The 6,446-nt window shown below is 51.1% G+C and overlaps 1 pseudogene; it reads right to left on the minus strand.

Annotated features, from left to right (window-relative positions):
* LOC613805 (myeloid-associated differentiation marker-like) lies at positions 1–5,109 on the minus strand (annotated as a pseudogene).
* Positions 5,110–6,446: the final 1,337 nt, after the last annotated feature.

Raw genomic sequence — 6,446 nt, forward strand, 5'->3', positions numbered from 1 at the left:
TATTATTTCCCCTCATTTTTACTATATAAAATATAGTATGCTCCATGTTGATTTATATCTTAACTATTTTTATTTCATGTATCCTGGAGATATTTTCTTATTGCTGTTCAGAGTATTCCCTCTTGCACTACATCACTGTTTATTAATCTGCATCCTAAAGATGAACACCTGGGTTATTTTCAATCTTTTCTATCTTACTTGTGAATTTGGTCTTGAGTGGGAGCTTGATTTATGCCAGGCTGCTGTGATCAGGAGAAGGTAAATGGGGAGAGGTGGTCAGGACACAGGAGATGAGAAAAGCAAGGATGACCAGGAAAGGGGCAAAAGGTAGAAAAATGTAGAAAAAATGAGAGAAGCAAGAGAAAGAAGCAAAACAGAATGTCGGCAACCACACAAGACAGAAAGGAGAGAGAGCAGAAAGTAAAGAAACAGAAAAGAGAGTGAGATGAGTGGAGAAGTACGCAAGCAAGGAGAGAGGAGAGCCAGGAAGAGGACATCAGGGTCCGACAGAGCTCGGTGAGGATACCTCCTGTGAGCAGGGGGGTCAGGAACCCTGGGCTGGTCCTCAGTCCCTACAGAAACCTGGCGAGCCCAGTACCCCAGGTCAGCCACGTAAACCAGCAGGTTGATAGCTGTCAGGAGGGCCACAGCCAGTCGCTGGTCCCAGAAGCACATGTCATAGTTGAGCCCATTGATGCGGCCCATATTACTGGACCGGTGGGGCTGTCCGCCATACTCCTCATTGAACTGGTAGAGCGGCCAGAGGACCAGAGCGCTGACATAGAGGAGGACGGAGAGCAGACTGAGCACAAGCTGAAAAATGGGATACAGGCTGGGCAGCCTGCATTGCCATTTGCCCAGGTTCAGCAGGATGGCCAGGGCTGCTGGGATGAAGCAGATGGACTACACGGCCACACACCACTCCAGGGCCGGCTGGTGCAGGTACAGGGAGGTGTTGATGATGCTGGTGAAGATGAAACCAGCCATAAAGGTCTCCAGCACCTTCAGCAGGCCTGGCATGGTGAGCACACAGCAGGAGGTCTCTTTGAACCCATAGGTGATCCGCATGCAGACTACTTACAGGGCATGTAGCACAGATGCCACACAGGGGAACGTAGTGGCACTGATGGCCCGGTCCCAGTAAGGACCATCAGGCAGGAACTGGACAAAGGTGACAGAGTAGATGATGGAGGCCGAGAGACAGAGGAGGGTGGTGTTGCACCAGAAGAAAGGAAAGCAGGACGAGAGCTCACATAAGTCGACTATGGAGATGATGAGGGTCACAACGAAGCAGGTGCACCAGAAGGACATGGACCAGTTACCTGTGGCCCCTCTCCAAATGCCCATGTCGGCCACCAGAGAGAAGGCCACGCAGGAGGAGAAGAGCTGTGGCGGGCGGAGGCAGAGACAGCAGCACGTGACCTCCAAGAAGCCCCTGTCTCAGGTGTCACCCCAGTGCACGTGGGCTGTGCTGGTCTGGCTGGTGGTGGATCGAGTCAGCCTCCTGGAACAGGCTCAGGGCCCTGTGACGGCTGAGGCTCAGGATCTGTGGAGTTGGAACCAATGGTCAGACTCTTGGGTAACAACACAGCCGCCCCACAATGGTTCTCCTCGCCCTTGTCAGGAGACTGCCTCATCCCAAAATCTCACAGCCATGTTTGGTCTGCCCCCAAATCATGAATATTTGGGGCGTCTTGTGCTGCATACCATTATCTTTTGGGGTTGTAAGGTAGAATCATCCTTATGTACAATCTCAAATCTTCAAGTCTCTCAAAATTGAAAACAATTTTTTAAAATTTCATTTTTGTAGCAGAATTTGAGCCGATTGTACATGAGACAATTCATGGTCTCATGGTTCTCCGCCTCCCCCTAAAAGAGGACCCAGAAGGCCCTCGCCCCCTCATGCAAGCTTGGTTTGCTCCAGATTAGGGGCACAAACCAGTTTGTACTGGAGGTAGCCCCGAGGATTTGTTTTGTTTTTCTTCATGATATTTTCTGGAAGACATAGTGTAGAATCAGTGTTGTTTCTTCCCTAAGGGTTTGGAAGCTGCAGTGTTTTATTTTCACAAGAAAATCCAGATTTCCTGCTGCTTTAAGAAACCTCAGGAGATCTGGTATCACTGGGCTGTGTTCCTTTGGGGTTGGGGGAGTAGCTGGGGGTGAGATCGGCTATGGCCTCTTTATTGTTTTCCATTTATGCACCTTTTTGTAGTTTTCTATATTTCTCTTATTCTCCTGTATAATCGACATAAACAGGGCTATGATCATCTCACGTGTGCCTATTTCCCCCTCTTTGGTATGGCCAGGCTTCCTGCCTGCTCACACGAGGGTCCACCCCTTCATCCAGGGAGCATCGGTGTTCTCAACATCTCGTACAGCCTTCAACACATGTCACAGGCTCTGAAACTGTATTTAGACACATGTTTGCATACATGCACACATGCCTGTAGGGAGTATCTTCTTTGTTTTCTGTTTTGTAAACATAAGACCGTGCCATGCACACGGCATCTTGCTTTTCCACCACCCCCGGCAGGTGCAGCTGGTCTTCTCCAGGGGCCCTAGTCCTCTCCATCCCCTTTACTTACTTCCTTCCCTCCTGGCTCCTGTGGGCGTTTGGAGTGACCCCCCTTCTCTAGATCAGTGGACCCTCCCCTGTGAGTCTCAGACACTGGGGGACACAGGATATGACAAGGGGTCCTGGGATCCCTGTGACCACCATACTCTAGAGCAGGAGGTTGGCAAGCTTTTCTGGAACTTTAAAAAAATATGACAAATAATATATTTTTCATTTCTGGAAATTCATTTTGTTCTACTAGGGCTACTGCAGCCAATTACCACAAGCCTGATGGCTTAAAACAACAGAAACGGATTCTCTCACAGTTCTGGAGGTCAGCGTTTTGAAACAAGGTGTCAGCAGGGCTGCTCTGTCTCTGATGCCCCAGGGGAGGGTCCCTCCTTGTCTCTTTTGGCTTCTGGAGGCGCCTTGGCCCGTGGCTGTGTTCCTGAACTCAGGCTCGTCTACTCAGTCCTCAAGAAGCCAAACACTGAGAGACGAGTGTCGGGCTTTGTCTGGGACAAGGTGCCGCTCCTCTGCTGTGAACACAATCATCACCCACTTCTGTGCATCAGCCCATGTTGGGCGGACGGTTAGAAAAAATACCAATGAACGTTTCCACCATTTTTTGTGGATCAACTTGGAGGATGATTTTTCCCAGTTTAGCAGGTCTACGTGGAGAAGAAGTTCGTATGTCCAGTAACAGTCACAGACTTTTCTCCTGCACTGAAACCTCCGGCAGGGAATTGTCTTCTTGGAAATCCACCCCCCTGTGCGCCCCCGCCTCCCTGCCCCACACCATAAGGGACGCACCCTGGCCAAACTGAGTGACCTGTCAGGTCTTAAAGAGAGAGACTACTTCAGAACCCCTTTCTTCTTCAAGCTTTCTTCTTCAGCCAACACACTAGAACTCCTCCTCTTCCGGAGACTGGAGTTGGGGGGAAGGGGAGGGGGATGGCGCAGACCAGGGCAGCCCCTGCCTGGGGCATCACAGGAACCAAAGAGGTCGGGGCTGGATTCAGTTCCCTAAGAAGCTGACCCCTCTTCTCCCTCCCTTGCCTGCAGACTCCTCTGTGAACATGGAAGGCTTTTCACAGTTTACTTTCCTTTTTGCCTTTAATTTGGTGCCCTTGTTGGAAGAATCCTAATTAGGGAGTAACAGGAAGACCTGCGCAGGGGGTTCCCTCCCACTTTCGGATGTTGAAAATAGAGCTCTAAGTGCAAAATACTGGAATAATTTTGAGATCCATACAGGGACCAACACTCTTCCCAATTGAAAACATACATGGGCAAGGTTGTATTGAAAGTGGAAAACCATTTTTTTCTTGATTACAGGGTGGTACCTCCAGTTTTGCCCATCTGCCAAGATGCGTGCCAGTGGACTTGTAGAAGGGATGGATGTAGGTCTCCTCCCCCCACCTTCACGGGCTCATCCAGAACAGATTTAAAACAAACAAGCAATTCTTCCTTAGGAAGAGAGTGGTACAGAGTCACAAACAAGTCATTTCCCACTTCTTCAGGGTCCAAATGGCCCCAGAGTTTCAGAGAGCAAAGAATACACCCAAACAGGTGGGAAGGGGGCTCCTGGGACCCACACCCCTCTACTCACTCAGTCAAGAGCTCCATGCTCCTTCAGAGGCCAGTTTCCTTCTCTTAACAGAAAGAGAAAGCCCCCTGCGAGCAAGGCGTGGGGAGGGTCAGGGCTAGTTCCTGAAACTAGCAAGTTTGGCAGCTGCTGGAACAGACCTATAGATCTTCGCTAGGAGTAGCTGGCACTCCACCCTATCTTCCCAGTGGCACTCTGCCCCTTGCTCTAGGAAGAAAGGGAGGGGCTGGAGACTTGGGGACCTGACTCCTGCCTGGGCACTCAACATTGTCCCCCAAGTCAGGCCCAGCTGCTTGTTGCTGAAGAAGCCAACAGAGAGCTAAGTCTTGGGTTTAAGCAAAGTAGCTTTATCTTAAGGAAGCCGGCAAGAAGGTGTTTTACTGCCCAGAAGAATCAACTCCCAGCACAGCAAGGCTCAGCCGGGATTTATAGAAGGAGGGAAGCAGGAAACGGCTGCAGGCTGCATGCCGGGGTGCGCTATGCTTCTATTTTGGGGACACTACATTAACCCCTGGGCCACCTTGCTGGATTGAGAAGGTGAGTGTGGTCCTTACTTTGTTCAGATCAGCACATCAGTTCTAGGTGTCAGTGGTTGTATATTTTCTAGAGAAAAAAAGAATTGAGGCAGAAACAGAGCTTAACTGGCCAAGCAAAACTGAAACCAGAAAACATCAAACTCTGTTTAACTATTCATAAGCCTTTGGTTGAGAAACAAGCAAGGTTACAAACGGGTGCCGGTGACCTGCCTGACCACCATGATCACCATGTGCCCATCCTCAGGCCTGGGCACCAAGCCCATCATGGGCTTCTTCCTCCACTTGAGGCAGCTGCTCTCCACCTGTGTGCCCTTCTCGCTGGGGGCCAGTGAGGACACTCTGAAGGGGGACGTAATTAACTGGTTCATGTTCATCTGGTGCGTCTGCTTCACCGTGACCCTCAGCATCTTCATAGCGGAGTTTTGTGGCCTCGGTCCCGCCTCCCCTTCTCCTGGGACGGCTTTCTCTGCGCCCATGCCTTTTACTTCTCCATCTCCTGCCTCTCAACGACCATCATCTTTGGCACCACCTACATCAAGTTCTTGCCTCCAGGCTCCGCCCAAAACAGGGTATCAGGGCCACTGCACTCTCCTTCGTGGCTGCTGTACTCTATGCCACTGAAGCGTTCTGCATCATATCCAGCCTGGAGGCATGGTCTGGTTCAAGCCAGCCTTCCCAGGCCTGCTCAGGAGGCCAGAGAACTATGCTGATTGGATCATCATCGCCTTCATCAGCAGCCCCCAGCAGTATCAGCATCAGCCAGCCCTACGTTCGAGGTTGTGTACTTCATGTGCTTCTTCCTGGAAGGAGCTGTGAACTTCATAGTGAAGCGGTTTGATCGAGTCAAAGACAAAAACTCTTTACCCTACCTGTATCCTGTCTAAGCGGACGGTGCTCTCTGTGCTCCTCTGCCCTAGTGCTCTGGTCCTCTGTCAGCTCCACCAGTTCAACAAGAAGCTGGATGGGCAGGCCCAGCGATCCATTGATGTGAGCTGCAGGAACAGATGCACCTGCTCGGTGTGCGGCTGGGACCAGCGGCTGGCTGTGGCCGTCCTATCCAGCTGCTGCTTGATGTGGCTGACACTGAGTGCCTGGCCTGTGAGGCTATTGTAGGGACTAAGACTGCACTTTCTAAATGAGAGGTGTTCTTTATAGAGCTCTGACATCCTCTGATGCCCTCTTCCTGGCTCCCCTCTCCCTCCTCACATCCTTCCCCATGCATCTCACTCTCTTTTCCGTTCCTTCCCTCCTTCTGCTCTGTCTTTGCCCCGTTTGGTGTGTTTGCTCACATTCGGTTTTGTCTCTTTCTCTTGCTGCCCTCATCTAATCAACACTTTCTGCTTTTTGCCCCTTTTCTGGTCATCCTTGGCTTTCCCATCTTCTGTGTCCTGACCACCTCCCCCATTTTCCTTCTTCTGATCCATCAGGACCTGAGACCCCTTCCTTCTCTGCCCACCACCTCCTAAGGTGCTGACTCCACATCACACAGCCCTCTGTGCAGCTGTTCACACCCTGGGCCTCTGGAGGGGCCTCGTTGACAAGCAAGTCTGTCCCTCTGGGGGTGCCTTAGTTGGTGTGTGTGTGTTGGAAGGAGGCTGGGGTTGGAGGTGAGTACCAAGGGATATGGCCCACTTTTTCCCAGCAGATGGGCTATACTGTCCACCACTCCTTTAAGTTAAACAAAAGTCTGTGCAGGTCAGTAATTGCCAGTGGGAGGAGTCTTGAAGCAGAGACCCTGGTCCCTAGGCCC

This window comes from Bos taurus, chromosome 21, assembly GCF_002263795.3.
Source record: "Bos taurus isolate L1 Dominette 01449 registration number 42190680 breed Hereford chromosome 21, ARS-UCD2.0, whole genome shotgun sequence".
Classification (NCBI taxonomy): domain Eukaryota; kingdom Metazoa; phylum Chordata; class Mammalia; order Artiodactyla; family Bovidae; genus Bos; species Bos taurus.